The 26,225-nt window shown below is 40.3% G+C and overlaps 1 protein-coding gene across 1 annotated transcript in view; it reads right to left on the reverse strand.

Moving 5' to 3' along the window:
* Positions 1-19,890, reverse strand: part of CDH23 (cadherin related 23) — a 909,735-nt gene extending 889,845 nt beyond the window's left edge. Inside the window, exon 1 of the mRNA XM_063435341.1 lies at positions 19,695-19,890. The gene's annotated coding sequence lies outside the window, so the exon portion shown is untranslated. The remainder of the gene's footprint in view (positions 1-19,694) is intronic.
* Positions 19,891-26,225: the final 6,335 nt, after the last annotated feature.

The raw sequence follows: 26,225 nt of genomic DNA on the forward strand, positions 1-26,225 counted from the left end.
AGTGCCCTCAAAAACGTTATATATATATATATATATATATATATATATTTATATATAATAATTTTTTAAAGTATATATATATATATATATTTTTTTTTTCAATCATTTGTACTGTTGATATTCAATCTTGCATATCCTTTGTCAGCCACTAGGGTGGCAACGTGTTCTTGTTTTTCAAACATGAGGAAGTCCTACTGAAGATCTATTTTACCTGCTAAATCAGTATCATAGCTAACTACTGGAAAAGTGTACACTATTGGTTGTCTCTCTCTACCCGAGTGTTTGCCATACAAAGGACGAAGAAAACACACTAAAGACGGAGGACACCTACTGCATATCCCATAAGCGGGGATCCAAACCGCTGCACGCCCTCTACACCAGAGCAGGCTTTTGCTCTTTCAAATTGGATCCATAAGGAAGAACCAATCAAGGATAAATATTGCGGACTGAACATTGATGTACCAGACGACCACATCAGAACGATTTAGATAAGACTTTCTATTTTCATTTTTTATATTTGGACTATCTGTTCATTATTTTATTTATTTTTATTAGGCGCAGCTCTTATTTCTATTTGTCTTTATCTTGTTTTTCTGTGTATTGTCACTCTTGTCCACCTGTTGCGTCAGTTGTCCATCCTGTTTTTACCCATCGTAGCTCACTTTACTGGTTTCCAATAATGGGAGGTATGCTGACGTGAATCTCAACACTGTCAAACTTGTAAAGTAAGCAAATCATATGGGCTAACAAAACCACATAAAAGGTAAAGAAACACCCAAGCACTATAACCACTACAGAACACTGTAATGGTTATCATTCCAGGACTATTTGATAACTTGCCCAGGGTGTGCCAGGCTCCAGTCACCTCCTCCAGGAGAACTGGAAGCTCTCTGCAATGAGCTAGCCTGGTGCTACATGGTTTGAGTACTTACCCTGGGAAGGTGTCAGGGCACTCCAAGCACCATAACCACTACAGCATGATGTAGTAGTTATAGTGCTTGAAGTGTTTCTTTAACTTGAAAGTATGTGCCTTTTTCATATGTGACAGTAGCCAATATAGAAACCATATTATTAACGCAGACGTTACACTTCCTCATTAGCTAATGTCACTTTCATTCATACTGACTGGTTCAGAGCATTGACTGGGAAACTCAGCCTATCACTGACAGCCAAATATGGACAAAGTTATCATTGCTAATCTGAAAGTGTAATTCTCACAGCAGCAGTACAGCGAAAATTGCTACACAGGTGCCCGAGGAAACCTCAATCTGTGTCAAAACAGAAAAACATGTTTTGACACAGAACAGGGGGCAGGGCCAGTAACCTGCTAGCTCTATAACCATTACAATAGGCTGTAGTTAATATGGTGCCTGTCCCTTTATACACCAACCAATTATTTAAAGCTTTTAAATAAGCACACTCTTACGGTTTAGTATATAATTTACTAAATTATTTATTAGGCAGCTAATTCTACTAGTGCACTTACAATTCAAAAGTGTGCGTGTATATAGTGGTAGAATGGAGTGCATTCAGGGGAAATGTAAACATTAAACCAAAATGTATGTTAATACCACAAAACAAGCTTTATTTATCAACTGCATTTTCAGTCTCAACTGGGACTTCTATTAAGCCTGAAAGATAGCTATACGCATGAGTAAGATCTATGGTGATGGGCTGGTTTAATATTGAATTTTGTATCAATCCTTTTTACACATGTACTCCACTTTCATATAATGAGACATTTCAAGAACCATAACAACCACTCTCGCCTGTTACAACCAAGGGGTGCTTGGAGGGAGCCATTGAAATTGTCAAATAGTTCTTAAATTGTTTGACTACTTATTCTGAAGGGCACTAAACCCATTTTTTCAAGCTTAAAGATGCACTTCAAAATTCAGAACAGGTCCCCATGACATATATTTGCTAGGATGTGCGGGACTGTTCCTCCAAATTCAGGACTGTTGGCACCTATGATCCGAGTGCCTAGTGCAAGCATGGCGTTTATGCTCTTAGGCCCACTGAGTTGTTTAACATAAGCTCCATGCAGGATTTTCTGACTCTATAGAAGGAGGTGACTGGCATACAACTGACATACATACACGTAAGATGTCAAACCATTCAAATGGTAAATATATCAAAAAAGAGAATGCACACTAGAATCACTAAAAAGAGTTATGCAAATACTTTAATCAGACCAGTAAATGGTACAACAAGCATAAAGTGAAAATACATAGTGACAATATAAAGGTATAAAAAAAGCAAACAGTAATAATTACCACAATTCTCACAAGCCTATTATGACAGAAACACGAGCCCCCCTCCCCCCCCCCCCCCCCCCAATAGCCCCAACGTTTCGGCACCTCCTGGCTGCCTTTTTCAAGGGAGGAAGGTGCCGAAACGTTTGGGGTAATCGAGACTCGCGTTTCTGCCATAATAGGCTTGTGAGAATTGTGGTAATTATTACTGTTTGCTTTTTTATACCTTTATATTGTCACTATGTATTTTCACTTTATGCTTGTTGTACCATTTACTGGTCTGATTAAAGTATTTGCATAACTCTTTTTAGTGATTCTAGTGTGCATTCTCTTTTTTGATACATTTAGTATTTGTTGGGTACTTGAGGGAGTACTTGTGAGTAATAGCACCTAGTGGTATTTTGTTTATATCTTCTCTCCATACGGAGTTATTGTTAAATCATTCAAATGGGACGTAGAGAAGTGGCAAGGGTTATAATTTAGCTACAGCATTCCTCAACAATGCAAGCTTTTCTTAAACAATGCAACATGTCTATTAGCATATTTTTCCATAAAAAAAAAAGATTTAAAAACTGGGTTGTATTTTTAAATGGATAATGTGCTTTAGAATGTCAGACTTCAGGTCTATGATGTGAGTACTGTGATCAAGATGAAAGAGTTAATGTTCAGCAAAGGAAGCTTTGTTCCTGGATATTGTCAAAGAAATGTTACAACCTTTTAAAATGATTATTGCTCAATAGAAATAATCCCCGATGTGGCAGGAATTGTTTGTCTCAATGGGAATTATATATTTTACATTATTAAACTATAAAATTAAGAAATAAAACAGTATGTGAAAAAGAGTAGACAGCCCGGCATTGTCAGAGGCTTTCATATTGTAAGTTAGCAATATGCTGTCATTAATCTAACATTATAAATGCATTTATTTATCACAATGTTCCTTTAAGATGTAGTGGTTTTGGTGTTTCTAGTGTCCCTTCGAGAAAAAAAGATTAGTGTTCTTAAAAGGTTAAAGCACAATAAAATTAAACATTATCTCACTTTAAATGGTTTTCTCTAACTAACGCAATTCCAGCTCACAACCTGTTTATATTTATTCCTTGCCTTTTTTGTGTAAACGAATTTGGAGCTTTGCAAAACCAAAAAATAAAAGCCCAGTCGAATTACTAACTGCAAATGATAGCACGACATCTTACCAACATGCTGCCTATAATGGGTGCTAACTAAACAGCATAGACATAGCAGCCAACATCAGGACCTTCAGTAGTCAGAATAGACGGTAAACATGACGGAATCTGGTATGGGCAGCATACAAAGAAAACCTTTAGGGTTCTTCTTTTAATTGTGTGTTTGTGTATTCTGGGAGTCTGTTTACACATCTGTATATCTGCATATCTCCTAACTTCTGCACCAACAGAAGCGGGGTGTTGGTGAAAGGAGTATTAAGGGTCAGTGATGCAATTGCCCACCCAGTAAAGGGGGGCCCGCAAATGCACGCCAGGCTGCCTGCCAACTAAGCAGGCCAGCCCACTGAGGGCAGACCCTGCAGGGGGAGCACTGTTTCAGTCCGAGTGTTTGGGGTGTTGGGGGGTAAGGGTATTTGGAGCTAACATGGAGAGAAGGGTGTGGTTTCAGAGGTGCACAGAGCTCCGCCACTGACTTTGTGTTGCATGGCCGTGCATATCGTGGTAGACAATTTCCTGAATCCTCTACCTGGTCTGAGAGAGCTGCTCTGAGACTGCTGTGACTGGGGGGACAGGAAATTAAGGGCAATCTAAAGTGGCCAACTGCTTTTTTTTTTCTAGGTAGCAGATCCTGAGCTTGGGCCTCTTGAGATGGAATTGGCTGAGAAAGCTAAGCGTGCCTGCTTTTAACTTTCATAGAAGGCCTTTTTCTCTCCCAAACGTGCCTTCTCATATATAACAATGCCTGACATCTTTACTGGAATGTGCATGCTAGAGTTTTTCATGTGTATATGTGCAGAATTTTCTTTTTATCTTCATATGTCTCATTCTTTAAAAATATAATATGTGGTTGTCACTTTTTCCGCATGTCTCCACAACTGCTGGTAGTCACTACATTTGCTCGCCCATTATTGTACCTTTTTATGCTTTGCCATGTGTAACTGCATATCCAAAAATAAAAATTAAAATAAATGGTCTGGAGCTCACCTCCCTGCTGGGAAGAAAATGGATGCATTAGCCACTGCTCGTTGCATTAAGCAGAAATCAAGATGAGAAACCAAAATAACAAAGATATTTTATCATCCTCATGTGGGATGCAACAACATTATCCCTACAGGGAAGCACTTCATGAGAAGCCCCCATTGATATTTTAAATAACTGACCTATTTCAAAAGTTTTTGGAGGGCCTCTTTTAAATGACCAAGCTGGAGAGCTTACAAGAAAAAAGAAAAAAAACATTAAATGCATGTTATGGATTGCTGATGAAATGACCAAACTGTATACACAATACACAAATGGAACAATGTGTATTATACCTTTCTCAAACCTATGTGTTAGCCTTGGCTAAGACCATAGCACCCTGAAGATGTCTGACTTCAAAAGCTAAACAGGGTCGGTCCATGGATTGGAGACATGCACAGGATTATTTATCAATGTGTGAATTCCTAAATTCCAAACTGAAAATCAGAGATATTTTGCCAATGTGGCTATTTCAGATTAAACCTTTAAAGTGACTCTCAGTTCATGAAAATCCACACTTTAATGAATATCTTTCATATTGAGCTTGGACATCCACACTGCTAGCTGTTCTGTTTGAGAATTCTAATGTCTACATTGTACATGATTTCCCCTACTTAATACCAACAGTTCCTGATCCAGTGAAACCATCATGATCTCTGGATCCTGACCTGCCATCCCGTGTTGGTTAAAGAACACCAGAAAAAATGGCCCCAGTAAGCACAACACAAGAAAATCATATCGCTTGGGGTGTGCTTAACTAGAACCATGCAGAGAGAGCTCTAGCAGTACTCTCCAGGAATTGAGGCTGACATGAATTCTTTGGCCATTAATGTCAAACTCCCTACAGCCCTCTCTATCCCTGGTGGTGGAACACTTCTACATCATAGGGAATCCTATACTATATAGAGTTCAGATTGGTTCTTAGTGATCTTAGGTAACAATGAAAAAGGACTGAACTAAACTGAACTAAGTATTGCAAAAAGTAGATAACACATGTTTCATTGTAGCTCAGTGTACCACAACGTAGGTGACGACGAAACACACAACAAGAAAGCAGAAAGCCAAACCAGAAAAGGTGTGTACACATCTATATCTATATCTATGGATATAGATATAGATATGTACACATATATATATTTTGTGGGCGTATGGGAATAAACAGTAAAGGGCGCATGTCATCCTGGCATTAATGCACGTTTAGATAAACACTCGCACTGAATGTTGCTCCAGTCCTCTTGACACATGGAACTGGATTTATATATTAAGGCACTGAATTCTCTGGTTCCCCTATCTCCCCTTAAAAAAATAGTTATCTGTTGCTGAATCCATGATTTAGGAGAATTGCGGGAAAATTAGGAAGGCCTCTTCAAAAATTTAAAAATACAATTACCACATTTTCAAAATAATAATAATAATAATAATAAAGTATTTAACCAGGAAAGGTACATTCGGATTACTATGGTTTCTAAGTACAGTGGGACCTCGGTTTACAAACGCCTCGGTTAACAATATTTTCGGTTTACAAATGAAAATCCATTGAAAATAATGCCTCGGTTTACAAATTTGTTTCGCAATACAAAGCAAGTTTCCCCAGGACGCATTGCACTTGGGAGGTTTATAGGGCCGCCCCCTGCATGCTGGAGTCTGTGGGTATCACGTGGCGTCGAGTTTGGAGGTGTTGGAGCGGCTTTTGCATCGAGTTTTGGAGCCATTCTGGAAATTGTTTGCAGTTTTGGGACTTTTTGGCGCATTTCTCAAGCTGTGGAAAGGTAGGGAGCTGAGCTTCATCGTTTGCATGCCTTTTACTGTGTGTTCTACATTGTTAGTTGGTTTCCATGCCAGCTCATTTTGACTTTTTTCTGACCTCCAGAACGGATTAATTGGTTTTCAATGCATTCCTATGGGAAACCGCGTTTCGGTTTACAAATGTTTCGCAATAAGAAACGTCCCGGAGAACGCATTACATTCGTAAACCGAGGTCCCACTGTATGTCCTGGGGATGTGACTATTACCCAATTTAATGGTACTCATTTTATCTACATCGGAAGGATGAAGGGCTAAATCAACCCTGCCGGGATTTGAACCTGCGACCCCCACGGGTTGAACAGATTCTATTATTCATGCATTAGCCCATGTCTAAAAAGGAGAAATGCACTATGGACCTTAGGCACTCAATGTGGACTGGGATCTGTAGGCAGCTGCCTATTCTGCCTACTAACAAATCTGTCCCTGCACGACAACAACCTTCATTCTGTAAGGTTTCCATATTGTGCATAATGATAACATTTTTGATTTGACACATCTGTAAATGCTTTTTTTCACACAAATTGAGCATTTTAACACGTCCCCCAGCATTTGGAGATAGCATTTTTAAATTATACATTCATATTCAGTGCCAAAACACACCAAGAGCACAATATAAAATAATATTTTACAAAACACTTTATACATATTTGACATAATTAATGCGCCTTTGGTAAGACCTGAGTTTAATGGCGTCATGTTGCAAGTTTCCCCGTGAACTGTTGCTGCACAGCGATGTCACAAATGGCCCTGCTGAAGATGATGGCCCTAAAGTCTGGTCTGTTACAGATATGTGTACGATGCTTGCCTTGACAAACAATAGCCATGACACATGCACAGCTGCAGTTACGCATGCCAGCTGAGCACAATCTGCAATAAATTGGGTTTGATTAGGTTAGGACGGCTTCAACTACATGGGAATTAATAGTCGTTATACCTTATACAGTATCTCACAAAAGTGAGTACACCCCTCACATTTTTGTAAATATTTTATTATATGTTTTCATGCAATAACACTAAAGAAATGACACTCTGCTACAATGTAAAGTAGTAAGTGTACAGCCTGTATAACAGTCAACACAAACTAAATTACTTGTATTATTCTCATGCAAAAACATGTAATCATGGGTGCATATATATATAATTAACTTAAGAGCTTCACTTCAAGTTACTTACTATGCCCCCCCAATTGAATACACAGCCTACCGTGGCTCCCCCCTCCCTCCAATCTAATATACTGCTCCCCAATCAAATACACTGCCCCCACTACCACCTCTCTAATTTCATACACAGCATCCCCTCCCTCCCCAATCAAATTCACTGCCCCCTCCCTCCCACCTCTCTAATTTAATACACAGCCTCCCCTCCCTCCCCCAAACAAATTCACTGCCCCCTCCCTCCCACCACTCTAATTTAATACACAGCCTCCCCTCCCTCCCCCAAACAAATTCACTGCCCCCTCCCTCCCACCACTCTAATTTAATACACTGCCTTCCCTTCCTCCTCCCAATTTAATACACTGCCTCCACTCCCTCTACTCTAATATACTGCCTCCCTTCCCCCACCCCAATTTAATACACTGCCCCCTCACTCCCACCACTCTAATACACTGCCCCCTCACTCCCCCAATGTATTACTCTGTCCTCCCCCTCCATTCCCCCCCTATATAATACACAGGAAATTTCCTGGTATCCCGGGAGGCCAGTCCGGCCCTGGGCCACAAATATACTCATTGTGGGCCGCATGCGACCCGCTGCTCTAGGCAGTGTAACAGCTTGATCTGATTGAAGTGGTTTTAGTGTCTGGAGTCGCCTGGTGCTGTCCTTCTAATCAGTGTTAAACCATTTAAAATAGTTTAATGCTAAGCGAGAGTCCCGAGTAGCTCATTCCCTCTGCTGCTCTAGCTAATGAGGAAGTATTAGCCTGAGCCGCAATGGGTGGTGCTAATTGGCTGAGTGTATCAGGTGACTGCTTGCAGCCTATTACAGCTGTGCATGGTATAAATTGGAATGGCTAGAAGGATGAGTATAATCAGTGTTTTAGCCACACCTCAAGTGGGGACCGTGCTGTGGTCAGGCCAGACCCCGATATTCTTTCTCCATATTCAGACCTGTACCCTGATTCCCCTCAGCAAAATCAAACATTTCTAACAGTTTGCAATATCGTCTGCAAGGAATTAAATGGACTGCCCAAATACAACAAAAATAAATAAATATCACTGATTAGTAGATTAGTAGATACCATGAATGTTTTAATTGTGATATCTAAAACAACTTGCAAAAGCTGCAAGTCTCTTGTCTGCAGTCCAAACAAGTCCTTTCCTACTAACCCCGCCCAGAGTTTCTGTGGCTGTCCAATCAAAGACTTCCCAATGCAACTCAATGAGAAGTCTTTGCAAGGTAGATGCTCTGGTCAAGTGCTGCCTCTTGAGTTTAGCTCTACTGAGCTAACCAAACCAGGAAGTAACAGGATCCATTGTCTGACAACTATGGGGGTCGTAAAAATGTTCATGCCAATTTCTATCAAAATCTGCACTTTAAAAAAAAAAACATTGTAAAAAAAAAAATAGGACACACTCTTCACATATAAAGCACTTAAACAAGTTGAAGTGCTTTGGGGGGTATGGAGTGTCCAGTCTTTTATCTTTAATCAATACAGTAACTTTAATTGGTTTATTCTTATCTTCCTCAATATCATCCTACCTGTTGGTAACAATTAGTATGGTATGCCTTCTAACTGTTCATTTCTGGATAGTTTGTAATATTTAGGGAGATAGATTTTTTTATTCTTTTTAAACGTTGCTCCACCTTTTCTTTTAGCATGTTCCTTCAGCTGCCTCCAATATCACTTATTATCTACCTCACAAGCTATTCAATAATTCAATATTTACATTTGTCCACAGATCTCTGGCCCTAACTTCAAGCACCCCGGCGACCTCATCTCTCAACTCTTCACTATTACCTTTAGATTGTAAGCTTACAAAAATGATCTTCCTAAGCACTTTGTGTAAAAATCTTGTATTTGCTAGATATAAGGTTCACGGGCTAGATTGTTAGATTGTAGCTAGATTGTAAGCTTTTGTATCGATACATGTTTTGCCTTTGTCTATACCCTCTCTTGTACATCTTGGCAGAATATGTTGGCGTTATATACATACCAAATAATAATAATAGAGGGACAGTGAAATTGTTATAGTTCCTATCATTTCGCTTTAAAGACTCTGTAGTGTATTTAATGTTATATAAAGGGACAGTGTAGACACTAACTACTTCATCTCATTAAAGGTGTTAGTGTCCCTTGGTGATGTCCATCCAGTTAGTGTAAAACTGTTTTTCATGTTTGAATGGGTGAACAAATCAATGAGATGAAATGTTTATAGAGACTAGAGTGCCCCATTAATGTTCAAAAATAATTTTAAAACAATGACAGTTGTCCTTTAAAGTAACACTCCACTGCCAAAATACAAAATTTAAAAAGAAAAATCACTGTTTTGTAGATATACCACAAATAAAAACTTGCATACATTTAATTATGCATGGGGTTATATCTAAAACCAGCTTGCAAAAACAGCAGATCACTTGTCTGCAGCCTTTGCAAGCCCTCCTTTTGTAACCCCGCCCAGACTTTATGTGACTGTCCAATCACAGACTTCCCAATGCTCTTGGCTATTGCTGTCTCTTGAGTTCAGTGAAAATGAGCTAACCAATCCAGGAAGTAACAAGACCTGTTGTTTGCTTCAAAAGTCAGGGGGGGGGGGTGTAACCAATATATTTTATAAAAGTGTCACTTTCTATTAAAATCTGCACTTTTTGCGGAATTAAAAATATAGAACACACTCTTCACAAATAAAGCTTTTCAACAAGCTAGAGTTATTAAGGGGTCTGGAATCCCTTTAAGTTTTATACTAATGCTACAGATTTAGGTTTAAAAAAATAACAAAAATGTATGTTGGGGAGAAACAGCAAAAAGAAAACACAAGATTTTATCTGACAGAAGAATAGATAATGTGCAGAGGTGGGAGAAATGCATACATATTAAAATATCTAAATAATAGTTATATTTATCAAACATATGGGGAAATAATCTGACCAGGTTTTTGAACATTAGTCAGGGAACAATTGGTTTTCCTGGTGGGTGGAAAAGGCATATTACATTTAAATGCATCATATGCCTCATTCGATGCCATTGATATTTTAGGAATACAGGATGGTGTTAAATAAAATAAATTGGCTGATGGAGGTTTATTATGACAGACTGGGGTCAAAGCCACTGTTTACAACGTTTAGAGTAAATCTACCAAGATGCTTTTGTGGATTCCAGGGACAAAATATATTGAGGGATAGATGACTCATTCAGAGAATGAAGTCTTTATGATCAAACTGCCATCATTAAATGGAAAATTCTAAATCTATTCACAAATAGGATCAGTATTATTCCCCTTTCAGGATGACAGCTGTAAAATAAATGTATACTTCAAGATTGCATAAAAAGGGGGATATTAATATTATTTAAGTAATTTCACTTGAAAAGGGAAACTGGGCAAAATCTACGAAACAATGCAGAAATATTCAATGTGGATCCATCTAAATTCATTATTACACGGCGAAAGGATGAAAGGATTGAAGAAACAGACATAGACGAATGGAATGGATGGGCAGAATGGATGAAGGGATGGACAGACAACTCTAGTCGATTTGGCTGTTAAGAGGTTTCAGGCTCTCCACCTAGCGTGTAAAGGGTTAACCTGTGCACAGTAGACGTGACTGGCAATTGCAAAGCAATGCCTGATAATTGTTCTTTAGAGGAAAAAATATATAACTGTCAAAAACCACAAGTTGCGAGTGACACCTTTTAAATTTACATGTGCCTTTTTCTGTGTGTGCGTGTGTAGCGAAACATGTGGATCACAGGAAATCTAGCTGACAATCAGCACTCAGAGCAAAATGTTACAAGAGCAACAACAGTTGGCATTTCTTTATCGTTTGATGGTTCAATTATATGTTTTCCTTCATTCAGAAGAACATGTCCTGACAACCTCATCTGACTCTGCACTTAGAACATAAAAATGATCATCACTCACATTGTCTAGTACCTTGCAAAATGCATTTTTTGGTCTTGCCAGAGTGACTGTACCAGGCTGTCATATTTACCTTTTTAATCAGGTGAATTGCTGTAATGAAAACTGCAAATTGCTATCTACATTTTGATTATAATCTAGAACTGTGCAATATTTATTCATGTGTTTGATTATAGGGACATAAACCACAAAATCCACTTCATCTTAATGAAGCGGATTTGGTGCAAAGCCACTGTCGCAATGCAAAACATTGCCATTACTGAGAAACTGCAATTTTACCATTTTGCTTAAAAAGTGCCATTAGTGCCTATTAGGCACGAGAGACACTATACATCCCTGTGGGAAGCATCTGACTGGACAAGAGATCATCAGGATTGACGATCTCACAGTAGGATATCAGGTCCACAATACTTCCCTATGAGAATCATCTAACTGGACTAGACACCATCAGGATTGACGATCTCACAGTAGGATATCAGGTCCACAATACTTCCCTATGAGAAGCATCTAACTGGACTAGACATCATCAGGATTGACAATCTCACAGTAGGATATCAGGTCCACAATACTTCCCTATGAGAAGCATCTAACTGGACTAGACACCATCAGGATTGACGATCTTACAGTACGATAACAGATCCACAACACTTTCCTACGAAAAACATCTAGCTGGACAAACCATCATCAGGATTGACAATCTCACAATCAGATCCACAATACTTCCCTATAGGAAGCATCTAACTGTACAAAACATCATCAGAATTGACAAACTCACAGTAGGATATCAGATCCACAATACTTCCCTATGGGAAGCATCTAACTGGACAAAAAATCATCAGGATTGACGATCTTACAGTACGATATCAGGTCCACAATACTTCCCTATGAGAAGCATCTAACTGGACAAAACATCATCAGGATTGACAGATCTCACAGTAGGATATCAGATCCACAATACTTCCCTATGAGAAGCATCTAACTGGACAAAACATCATCAGGATTGACAGATCTCACAGTAGGATATCAGATCCACAATACTTCCCTATGAGAAGCATCTAACTGGACTAGACATCATCAGGGTTGACAGATCTCACAGTAGAGATCAGGCAGCAACGAAAAGTTTTTTACTTTCTGTAATTTTTTTATTTTTTGGTAAAACAAGGAAGGCCCATAATCCAAATCAAAAAAGCTACTAAGCGTTCATAAAAGTAAATATATTTATATTTGATGCTATAAAGTTCTTTTAAAATGGAAATGTGACAACCCTTAATGGACCACTTAAGTTAGGCACATTATTCTAAAGTACCATAGACGCTGTAGCTGCAGATCCCTACGTATCAGGAGGGATCACAATTCCTGCCAAAACAGTGAAAATAATAAAGCCTCGGAGAAGATACCCAGAAGTGTAGACATTCTATTTTTGTTTTACTAAGAAAGACCCCTTAGCAATGACTGCATGCTAACATGTGACTTTAATGTTAAGGAACCTCACAACCAACAAGGTCACAGGAAATGCATAACAAGAATGCATCAGCATATTTCAGTCAAACTGCTTTTATTGTTAATTGTTCTATGGTAACTTCTTTAACACCGTCATGCAACGTCTTGATACAGTCTAGTTACCGGCATCAGTGTGCCTTGCATTTAAAATAACTCCCTCAGTTATTAAGTTTCAGTAACCCGAAATGTACCAGAACAGATAAAGGCACCAGGGTCAAATGTCTTGCTAACGTTTCTTGCCGTGGTAAACCCCTAGAGTTAAGACACTAGTAGATACAGCTCAACTTTATGCAACAGCAATAGAACACCTTTTAATACAGCTTAACTTCATGCAACAGCAATAGAACACCTTTTAATACAGCTCAACTTTATGCAACAGCAATAGAACACCTTTTAATACAGCTCAACTTTATGCAACAGTAATAGAACACATTTTAATACAGCTCAGCTTTATGCAACAGCAATAGAACACCTTTTAATACAGCTCAGCTTTATGCAACAGCAATAGAACACCTTTTAATACAGCTCAGCTTTATGCAACAGCAATAGAACACCTTTTAATACAGCTCAACTTTATGCAACAGCAATAGAACACCTTTTAATACAGCTCAACTTTATGCAACAGCAATAGAACACCTTTTAATACAGCTCAACTTTATGCAACAGCAATAGAACACCTTTTAATACAGCTCAACTTTATGCAACAGCAATAGAACACATTTTAATACAGCTCAACTTTATGCAACATCTTGATACAGTCTAGTTACTGGCATCAGTGTGCCTTGCATTTAAAATAACTCCCTCAGTTATTAAGTTTCAGTAACCCGAAATGTACCAGAACAGATAAAGGCACCAGGGTCAAATGTCTTGCTAACGTTTCTTGCCGTGGTAAACCCCTAGAGTTAAGACACTAGTAGATACAGCTCAACTTTATGCAACAGCAATAGAACACCTTTTAATACAGCTTAACTTCATGCAACAGCAATAGAACACCTTTTAATACAGCTCAACTTTATGCAACAGCAATAGAACACCTTTTAATACAGCTCAACTTTATGCAACAGTAATAGAACACATTTTAATACAGCTCAGCTTTATGCAACAGCAATAGAACACCTTTTAATACAGCTCAGCTTTATGCAACAGCAATAGAACACCTTTTAATACAGCTCAGCTTTATGCAACAGCAATAGAACACCTTTTAATACAGCTCAACTTTATGCAACAGCAATAGAACACCTTTTAATACAGCTCAACTTTATGCAACAGCAATAGAACACCTTTTAATACAGCTCAACTTTATGCAACAGCAATAGAACACCTTTTAATACAGCTCAACTTTATGCAACAGCAATAGAACACATTTTAATACAGCTCAACTTTATGCAACATCTTGATACAGTCTAGTTACTGGCATCAGTGTGCCTTGCATTTAAAATAACTCCCTCAGTTATTAAGTTTCAGTAACCCGAAATGTACCAGAACAGATAAAGGCACCAGGGTCAAATGTCTTGCTAACGTTTCTTGCCGTGGTAAACCCCTAGAGTTAAGACACTAGTAGATACAGCTCAACTTTATGCAACAGCAATAGAACACCTTTTAATACAGCTTAACTTCATGCAACAGCAATAGAACACCTTTTAATACAGCTCAACTTTATGCAACAGCAATAGAACACCTTTTAATACAGCTCAACTTTATGCAACAGCAATAGAACACCTTTTAATACAGCTCAACTTTATGCAACAGTAATAGAACACATTTTAATACAGCTCAGCTTTATGCAACAGCAATAGAACACCTTTTAATACAGCTCAGCTTTATGCAACAGCAATAGAACACCTTTTAATACAGCTCAGCTTTATGCAACAGCAATAGAACACCTTTTAATACAGCTCAACTTTATGCAACAGCAATAGAACACCTTTTAATACAGCTCAACTTTATGCAACAGCAATAGAACACCTTTTAATACAGCTCAACTTTATGCAACAGCAATAGAACACCTTTTAATACAGCTCAACTTTATGCAACAGCAATAGAACACCTTTTAATACAGCTCAACTTTATGCAACAGCAATAGAACACCTTTTAATACAGCTCAACTTTATGCAACAGTAATAGAACACATTTTAATACAGCTCAGCTTTATGCAACAGCAATAGAACACCTTTTAATACAGCTCAGCTTTATGCAACAGCAATAGAACACCTTTTAATACAGCTCAGCTTTATGCAACAGCAATAGAACACCTTTTAATACAGCTCAACTTTATGCAACAGCAATAGAACACCTTTTAATACAGCTCAACTTTATGCAACAGCAATAGAACACCTTTTAATACAGCTCAACTTTATGCAACAGCAATAGAACACCTTTTAATACAGCTCAACTTTATGCAACAGCAATAGAACACATTTTAATACAGCTCAACTTTATGCAACATCTTGATACAGTCTAGTTACTGGCATCAGTGTGCCTTGCATTTAAAATAACTCCCTCAGTTATTAAGTTTCAGTAACCCGAAATGTACCAGAACAGATAAAGGCACCAGGGTCAAATGTCTTGCTAACGTTTCTTGCCGTGGTAAACCCCTAGAGTTAAGACACTAGTAGATACAGCTCAACTTTATGCAACAGCAATAGAACACCTTTTAATACAGCTCAACTTTATGCAACAGCAATAGAACACCTTTTAATACAGCTCAACTTTATGCAACAGCAATAGAGCAACATGTTTTGAGAACAACAATAGAATACCTTTTATTAGCAACATGTGCTATATTTTCTATCCCAAGTGCAAACAAAAAAAAATTCTCTGAAGAAGTCTAGGACTTCGAAACGCGTTGGACTTGATTTTATTATACATATTGTTTTTACTTGTATTTTGTACAGTTTGCTGCTAGTCCTGTGGGACTACTGATCCATTTCCGGTTTGCTGAGATCCACTTATAGGATGGAGATATGAAGATTATTTTTCTTCCTGTCTGTAAGTGCAATCATTTATTAAATAATTTTTATACATTGCAATATTGCACTATTTCTCTTTTTTATTTACAATATTAGAGCTTTGCATCTACTACATCATTCATTACTGGAACAAGAGTTTATATCTTGGAGATATCCTCCGGGGAGATATGCCTATTATTGAATACCATCTTGTGAATGCTCTACCCACTCCCCCTTCTTACATAGTTACAAACCCGCCCATAGGAATGCATTACTCAGTGCTTTCCTATGGGGATCTTATTTGACACTGGACTGCGTGAGGATGCCCAGCGTCAAATAAGTGCTATTTATTGAGTGTAAATCGTGGAAGCGACCTCTTGTGGATGTCAAGGAGACAGCCACTCGAGGCTGGATTAACCCTCAGTGAAACATAGCAGTTTCTCTGAAACTGCTATGTTTTCAGCTGCAGTGTTAAAACTAGAGGGACCTATAGTGGTCCTTTAACTGTATATGTTATATTTATATTATACACTTGGGTGTGTGTGCTTTGATTTAGAGAGTTTTTCTTCTTTGTGTTATACATTTTTGTATATGTTGTGGTTATATATGTTCTATCCAATGTTAATCTCCCAACACTTTTCTATTTAAAAACACATAGAATTAAGCTCTGCGCTCAAACTCTTGTGTGGCAGCAATGGCTATAGTTTTCATCTGTTTGCAGATGTATAAACAATTACTACAAACATTTTTACTTTTTATGTAAGTATGAAGGTGGCTGTGTGTGTAGTAAATGTATAGATACGTAGATATTTCTAAAACTGTTATCCCATATCCAATTCCAGTTTCTGGCCATTGGATAGCCACATGGAAATGATGTGTGTGTGGATTTCAGTAGGCATCCTATGTACCCCATCCCATAATACATTTCTCAAAGTATTGATTATAAAACGGATGGATGAGATATGCTTGGACCATCTTTGGTACAAACCACCAGAAACAGACCAGCACAATGTACGCTTATAATTATTAGCATAATAACATTACACTACACAAACGCCAAATGATATCAGTGACAGCCTATTTTTTATGTGAAACGAGGATGCAGTGAACAAATAAATAGAGGCTTTCATATTGGACAAAAATGGGGTTACATATAGAACAAAAAGCAATTCTAAAGTTCTGAAAGTTGAGAAATTTGACAGAACATTCCATAGATTCCAGAATGGTTATTCTTCGTTAGAACTTTGCCCCAGAATTTGTATTACATATACTATCACAATGGGATCGGAAGTTGAAAGAGGACCTTAACGGCAGTTTTATTGCTTAACGATGCTTTACAAGAGTTGTTACTCTGTGTCAAGATTAGGTGAGTACTTAATAAACTAAAAGGTGCAGGTGGTCCTTAGTTACCATCACTTTCATGCAGCTTTAGAAGAAGAGCTATTGGTTTTCCCAAATCAAGCCCTTCGATGTATCCTTTTTATCGCTTTAAACCCAAATCTAGGCATCAGCCCTGTAGAACAACAGCTGAAGAGCAACAGGTTACTGTCCCAAGTTATAAAAACGATGTATGTTCTAGGAATTCTAAAGACATTAATCTAGACCCACAGACAATAACAAAATCTCAGATAAATTGTCATTGTAAGAGCTGCAATTATGCTTGCAATGTGTGTAGGACATGCATCACATGGACAAGAGATAGAGTGTCATTTCTAGACTATAAGACAGCAGTAGCCAGCCTTTAGGGGAATTTATTCCAGCAGTCAGAGCTCCAAAACAGCTTGATGGCTAATCCGACATTAAGGATACTAAATGACCTATTACTTTGCATGTGAACCAGCAGGGACGCCTCTGGGTGAGTGTTTGTAAAAAAATGTCTGCATTCGCCTGCTGGCAATGGGCAAAAAGAAGATACCTTCACCCAAACAAACTATGGTGTTGCTGAGATTGGCAAAATCTATATAGAATATATCTTGGGACCAGCCCACCCATATACAACAATGTGCTGATCAATAAAGGCTAAATAGAAACACTTATATAAGTTAAAAAGGTTTTAGCGATATATTTGGGAAATTAAAAAAAAAGGTAATTCTTCGGTTTTGGCAAGTCTTTGCCCAATATGGCTATTATTTAACTCTCACCAGTGTATTCAGTTCAACAGAATTGGATGTTAATGTGACCAAGGTAGAATAGAACAGTCTAAACCTTATCTGAATTCATGGGAGTTACTTAAACCTGTACACTTCCAGACTCCGCTGCAATTCTATCGCTTCCACTGAAGAATAATCTACATGCTAATACTGTCTAACAATTTATAGTACTCTGTGGACACCATTAGTGAGGCATGTTTCAGAGATGTAAAACACAGTCCCTAAAACACTCAGCTGTGACAGAATAAAGTCCATTAAAGGGCTGCGTAAAACAAGCAAATATTAGCATAAATAAATGGATTTAACCCCTAGCTTTTCAAAGTGAAACTTCCAGAACAGCAGATATAAGAGCTAAGGTAGTGATGGTTAATCTTGGCATCCGATAAGCCAGTGATGTCAAGGCTTGGTGTGCCAAGCCTTGGTGTGTGGGATGCCCATACGAATTCACAGTATTCTGTTACTATACCGTGATTCAGTGGGTCCCTCTCCAATAGCATCATATGAATACCAATGAGTTGTCTTATTAGTCTGATTAGCTTTTGGCCAAGAATGGAGCAAACATATGAATTTTACACCTACGGAGTCCACAAGGGGAATTACACCAAATAAAACTGTCAGATATGAATAAAGGCTAATACATCCAAATACATTGGCGATATTAATATTGTATATATGAGAGCTAGAGGCTCCTTATTATTCATGATTCTATTTGGTAATATTGTCCAATTCTTCCTAAAAATTCCCACTTGGCATTCGTATTATGATATATAGCAACACAGACAAGACACAGTACTCGTTATATGTATCATTTCAAATTGCAAAATGCATGCAGTTTTATGTATGTTTATTGAGAAATACAGAAAATAAAGCACGGTAAAATTTTCTTTGTTAGAATCTAAGCTAGTACACGGGGCGCGTGATTCTCGCCCATGTGCTATGAAAAGGGACTTCTAGGTACAGCGAAATATTTTGAATATGATATCAAGCACTCTCTAGAAAAAGAAATTACATGAATTCAAGGCATGCATTCAATTGCAGTTTAAATTATTTATAAATTCAATGTTAATCAAGAGGCATGAATAAAACGAGTGGGCATATTATTCCAAGCACCTTTTAGCAACCATTTGACCTATTATTAACTTATTTGGGGCTCTTTATTATACAACAGCCTATAATCTAAGTATCCCATTAATATTTTAAGGGTTGGCTTAAGTGATAAAGAAAAAGAAAATTATATAAATATAATGAATTTAAATGATAGATTTTAGAGTGGGAGTGGAAACATTTACATAGTAATCAATTTCATTGATAAGAAAAAAATAATATACAACACAATAATAAAACGAGAATGGCTTGATACATGAACAGTTTTAAAATCTCCTAATTAACAAAAATGTAGCGCTTTATAGTTTTTTTTGTCAATCTATGCTATTCACTAATAAAATGAAAAAAAAAAAGAAAAGTTAAAAAAAACAAAACAAAAAAAACAACACCTATTATAAAAATAATAACATTTAAAAAACATGCAAAACAAAAACAGATAGAGAAAGAACAGACCTCCCTACCCAGACTGTAATGGGCAATGGATACAGGTGTAAGAGTTAACAATGGGAGATTGGGGTAGAAGTGGCAGGTGTCTGGCTGGCTCCAGTGAATGAGATTTGGGTTAAGATTCTATTATCTCTGTGATGGTACTTCACTGTCATTGCTGGACTGGGTTACTGAAGAGGATTATAGATAGAAAGACTTCACAGTACCTTGAGAGAGCAGTGTCTGGGGCCAGGTCTGCAGAAATTGGGTCCAGAATCAGAGTTGCAGCTCCCCTTCAGATGCCCCCAGGGTGAGAACCTTGCTTTTTATCCTCCTCTGTAGGGTATTAATTCCTTGCAGAGCACAGAACAACTTAAGCAGTGCCAAAGGGGGATCATTCGTGTCCTCCGTTCACAAGAACCATTCCCCAATCCCCAGCACTTCTGCAAGCTCCCCCCCTCTACTCACCCTCCCACCACGTGTGTGTCCCCTCCACCCCTAAAAATAATATCCGCTGTCTGCCTGCATCACCAAGCTCAATGAAAACTTCTAGTCTCAGGGTACCACATGCAGGTGCATCTAAGCCTCATGGAATGTCCTGTCTGGCTCCTGCTTTGCGATGGAGCAGCAACATGTTACTTTGTGACCCTTTCTGGCTACAATAACACCCCCTTCCTTGTGGAGACCTCACAGCAGCAGTTCATAGCCTTGGCAACTACCACAACAAAGATCTCATTTCTGGTCCTTCACCCACCTGGTGAGGAGGTCCCTCAGCCATGCTCTCACAGTGGAATAGATACACAGCCCCAGCTAGGCAGCTGATCTCTTTAAGAGCATGCAGTTCCTATTGCCATGTCATGAATATTTCAGGGAGTTAAACTGCCCTCAGCTGATGTCATGCTACTTGCTACTTGAGTGACTCCGTGAATCCCTGAAGATCAGATGGTGATGGTGAAGGAAGAGAGAGGAAAATGAAGCAGGTGCAGGCTGACAGTCTACATTGCACACATCCCCCTCCCTCCCACCATCAGCACTGAGTCCACCCCCCCCCCCCCCCCCCCCTTCTGTTGATCACAGGGGTATGTCCTCTGGAGCCTTTTATTGAAATAAAGCAGATTAGGAGATGTATTATTGCTCAGCTCCCCGTTTAGTGCAGGCTGAAAGGTGAACCGCTTCATCAAGTCTTAAAGCGCCCCCTTTCTTCCTTCCTTCCTTCCCAGAGTGATTTGATCTCAGACAGGGACAAAGACCTGGAGAGATACTGCTCAGCTAAGGAGCATTGTGCCCTAATCTGCTCTATACTGCATGTAATAACACATGATACAAACTGCTAAGGTTGACATTAACTACTGAGCTGACAGGATGATCCTTAACACAGTTTTCAGGGTTCCCTGGCACTGAGTGGGGGTAACATGACAGATTCACTTACACAGAAGTAATGTGTAAAGTGATAAAAAAAGGACCAAGTCTTCATTACATCATGTGCAATAAATGGATCAATCTTCAAATCAAGTTAGATAAAGAGGAGTTTAATGGACTAGAAATAGGGAAATATTTCACCTACTAAATACAATAAATAAACAAAGAAATACATAATAATATCATAGAATAATAATATAATATAATTAATAAATATGTTTAGGTGAGTGAAGCCCTCTTGGGTTCATAGTTGGTTTAATATATATTTGGGAGTATAGGCCAATTCCCCAGTTTTGCACCCCTTCCCAGGAGGAAGCATTTCCCAAGTAAGTGGGAGACATTAGTTTTCTAGGATAGGTACTGCCAAAATCAAGGTTCATTACTATTGTGGGAGGCTTATGTGATGTATAAATATTATACAGTAAGTACAACAGTATTTTTTTAAATAGACTATTCTATTTTGTGAAACTAAATCATGGGCTATGAGCCCTAGGGATCAGTGATCTGCAACCAGCTATGTACTGCAGTTTTGACCTTGTGGGTCTCATCAGCATGGCGTTGGTTCTGCTCTGGAAGTTGAAGCCTCTCTGATAGCATAGAGAGAGATAGCCAAAGTAGTTAGATTAAAAAGAACCACTGAATATTATAGGATTTAAAAATACAAGGCTTTGATGTCTTCTATGTTACCATTTTAAAGGTAGCAGTAAAGATTGGATAGATTGTTTGTTTAAACATTAGTTGCAATGGAAGCAGCCCACAGTGAGGTTGCAAGGGAAAACGCACAGTAAGTGTAGTTAGCACCAGTCTCGACACACACAGTTATTGTAGTTAGCACCAGCCACGACACACACAGTTATTGTAGTTAGCACCAGCCACGACACACACAGTTATTGTAGTTAGCACCAGCCACGACATACACAGTTATTGTAGTTAGCACCAGCCACGACACACACAGTTATTGTAGTTAGCACCAGCAACGACATACACAGTAATTGTAGTTAGCACCAGCCACGACACACACAGTTATTGTAGTTAGCACCAGCCTTGACATACACAGTTATTGTAGTTAGCACCAGCCACGACACACACAGTTATTGTAGTTTGCACCAGCCACGACACACACAGTTATTGTAGTTAGCACCAGCCACGACATACACAGTTATTGTAGTTAGCACCAGCCTTGACATACACTGTTATTGTAGTTAGCACCAGCCACGACACACACAGTTATTGTAGTTTGCCCCAGCCACGACATACACAGTTATTGTAGTTAGCACCAGCCACGACACACACAGTTATTGTAGTTAGCACCAGCCACGACACACACAGTTATTGTAGTTAGCACCAGCCACGACACACACAGTTATTGTAGTTAGCACCAGCCACGACACACACAGTAATTGTAGTTAGCACCAGACTCGACACACACAGTTATTGTAGTTAGCACCAGCCTTGACATACACAGTTATTGTAGTTAGCACCAGCCACGACACACACAGTTATTGTAGTTTGCACCAGCCACGACACACACAGTTATTGTAGTTTGCACCAGCCACGACATACACAGTTATTATAGTTAGCACCAGCCACGACATACACAGTTATTGTAGTTAGCACCAGCAACGACATACACAGTTATTGTAGTTAGCACCAGACTCGACACACACAGTTATTGTAGTTAGCACCAGCCTTGACATACACAGTGATTGTAGTTAGCACCAGCCACGACACACACAGTAGTTAGCACCAGCCACGACAAATAGTGATTGTAGTTCGCACCATCCTCAACACACACAGTGATTGTAGTTAGCACCAGCCATGACATACACAGTTGTTGTAGTTAGCACCAGCCACGACATACACAGCTATTGTAGTTAGCACCAGCAACGACATACACAGTAATTGTAGTTAGCACCAGACTCGACACACACAGTTATTGTAGTTAGCACCAGCCACGACACACACAGTTATTGTAGTTAGCACCAGCCACGACATACAGTGATTGTAGTTTGCACCATCCTCAACACACACAGTGATTGTAGTTAGCACCAGCCTCGACACACACAGTTATTGAAGTTAGCACCAGCCACGACACACACAGTGATTGTAGTTAGCACCAGCCACGACATACACAGTTATTGTACTTAGCACCAGTCACGACATACACAGTTGTTGTAGTTAGCACCAGCCACGACATACACAGTGATTGTAGTTTGCACCAGCCTCGACACACACAGTTATTGTAGTTAGCACCAGCCTCGACACAGGCAGTGAGTGTAGTTTTAGCACTAGTCTCAACACACACAGTGAGTGAAGGTTTAGCACCAACCTCGACACACAAAGTGAGTAAAGTTAGCACCGGTCTTGACACACACAGTGATTGTAGTTTTAGTCCAGCCTCGACACATGCAGTGATTGTAGTTTTAGTCCAGCTTTGACACACATAGTGAGTGTAGTTAGCACCAGCCTCGACAAACACAGTGAGTGAAGTAAGCACCAGCCTTGACATACACAGTGAGTGAAGTTAGCACCAGTCTCCACATACAGTGAGTGTAGTTTTAGCACCAGCCTCGACACACACAGTGAGTAAAGTTAACGCCAGTCTTGGCACACACAGTGAGTGTAGTTTTAGCACCAGCCTCAACACACACAGTGAGTGAAGTTAGCACCAGTCACAACACACACAGTGAGTGTAGCTATCCCCGGCCTTGACACACACAGTGAGTGTAGTTTTAATCCAGTCTCAAGACACACACAGTGAGTGAAGTTTTAGCCCCAGTCTCAAGACACACAGTGAGTGAAGTTAACATAATTTTCGACACACACAGTGTTGTTAGTACCAGCCTCGACACGCATGGTGAGTGAAGGTATCACCAGCCTCGACACACACAGTGAATGAAGTTAGCACCAACCTCAAAACACCCTGTGAGTGAAGTTAGCACCAGCCTCGACACACACAGTGAATGAAGTTAGTACCAACCTCGAAACACCCTGTGAGTGAAGTTAGCACCAGCCTCGACACACAGTGAGTGTAGTTTTAGCACCAGCCTCGACACACAGAGTGAGTAAAGTTACCACCAGTTTTGACACACGCAGTGAGTGTAGTTTTAGCACCAGCCTCGACACACACAGTGAGTGAAGTTAGCATCAGTTTCGACACACACAATGAGTGTTGTTAATACCAGCCTCGACACACACAGTGAGTTAAGGTATCAGCAGCCTCGACACGCACAGTAAGTGAAGTTAGCATTAGCCTCAACACATAGTGAGTGCAGGGCCGTTTGAAGGAATTTGGGGGCCCCAAGCAAAACGGACATGGATGCCCCCCTAAACTCCAACCCCCCCCACCCCCCACATGCACGCAAGGCCTACAGGGCGCCTGCACCCGGGTCCTTCCCCCCCTCCCCCGAGTCCGCCCACAGGGATGCAGTGTCTGCAGGGCCGGTGCAAGGATTTTTGCCACCCTAGGCAAAAGTAAAGTTTGCCGCCCCCATGTGACATCACAGTGCCCCCCCCCCCCCCATATGATCTGCCATGTTAACTAACACAGTGCTGCAGTGCCGCCGTGTTTACAATAAAAGGACTGCAGGGACAGGCTATAGACACCAGAACCACTACATTAAGCTGCAGTGGTTCTGGGGAATATAGTGTCCCTTTAATGTGAGGTAAATTAGAGATTAGTGCCACGAATAATATAGTAGATTGCCTACTTACAACCAGATGAGGATGATGATGGGCTTCAGCTGCCGTCTGGCTCCACTGGTCTGGTGTAGAACAGGCTCTCTGGAGGCGGTTTGTAACTGTGTCACAAAAAATCAATGTTCTGGGAGAACGGGAAGCAGCTCCATTTTTGAGGGCCATTTACACAGCTCAAGGTCTGGGTCCCAGGGTCCACCTTCATGTTCCACCAATGAGTTTGTTCACAGGGGTGTGTGTGCGTGTGTGGGGGGGGGGGGAATGTCCTGATGTGTGTAAGGAATGCATTGTGTGAATCTGTGTCTGTATGTGTAAGGACTGCAAGGTGAGTTTGTGTATGTATGGGATGCAGTGTGTGTGTCTGTAAGGCAGTGTTTCCCAACCCAGTCCTCAAGGCACACCTACCAGTCCAGGATTTAAGGATTACCCAGTTTTGTCCAAGGTGTTTTTAGAAAAAAAAGAAAAAACACCGTAGACACAACTGGGTCACCCCTAAATCCTGGACTGGTAGGTGTGCCTTGAGAACTGGGTTGGGAAGCACTGCTGTAAGGGATGCACTGAGTGTGTGGAAGGGGTGCATTGTGTGTTGCTGTGTGTAAGGGATGCATTGCTTGTGTATGTGTGTCTGTGTGTAATGCATTGTGTGTTTTTCTGTGTGCAAGGGGTGCATTGTGTGTGTGTGTGATGGATGTCAATCTCTCCCCCTACCCCCGTCAATTTCCTTCTTCTCCCCCCTCTCCAATTTCCATCTTCTCCCCCTCCCTCTCATTGCCTTCTCCCCCCTCCAATTTCCTTCTTCTCCCCCTCCCTCTCATTTCCTTCCTTCTCCCCCCCTCCAATTTCCTTCCTCCCCCCTCCAGTTTCCTTCCTCCCCCCTCCAGTTTCCTTCCTCCCCCCTCCAGTTTCCTTCCTCCCCCCTCCAATTTCCTTCCTCCCCCTCCAATTTCCTTCCCCCCTCAAATTTCCTTCCTTTCCCCCTCCCTCAAATTTCCTTCCTCTCCCCCCTCAAATTCCCTCCCTTCCTCTCCCCCCCCAAATTTCCTTCCTCTCCCCTTTCAAATTTCCTCCCTCTCCCCCCTTCAAATTTCCTCCCTTCCTCTCCCCCCCAAATTTCCTCCCTCCCTCTCCCCCCCACCCACTCAAATTTCCTCCCTCCCTCTCCCCCCCACTCCCTCAAATTTCCTCCTTCCCTCTCCCCCCCACCCACTCAAATTTCCTCCCTCCCTCTCCCCCCCACTCCCTCAAATTTCCTCCCTCCCTCTCCCCCCACCCACTCAAATTTTCTCCCTCTCCCCCCCACCCACTCAAATTTCCTCCCTCTCCCCCCCACCCACTCAAATTTCCTCCCTCCCCCCCACTCCCTCAAATGTCCTCCTTCCCTCTCCCCCCACCCACTCAAATTGCCTCCCTCCCTCTCCCCCCCACTCCCTCAAATTTCCTCCCTCCCTCTCCCCCCCACCCACTCAAATTTCCTCCCACTCCCCCCACTCACTCAAGTTTCTCCCTCCCTCTCCCCCACCCCACTCACTCAAATTTCTCCCTCCCCCTCCCCCCCCACTCACTCAAATTTCTCCCTCCCTCTCCCCCACCCCACTCACTCAAATTTCTCCCTCCCTCTCCCTCACCCCCACTCACTCAAATTT

This window comes from Pelobates fuscus, chromosome 10 (genome assembly GCF_036172605.1).
Source record: "Pelobates fuscus isolate aPelFus1 chromosome 10, aPelFus1.pri, whole genome shotgun sequence".
Lineage (NCBI taxonomy): Eukaryota > Metazoa > Chordata > Amphibia > Anura > Pelobatidae > Pelobates > Pelobates fuscus.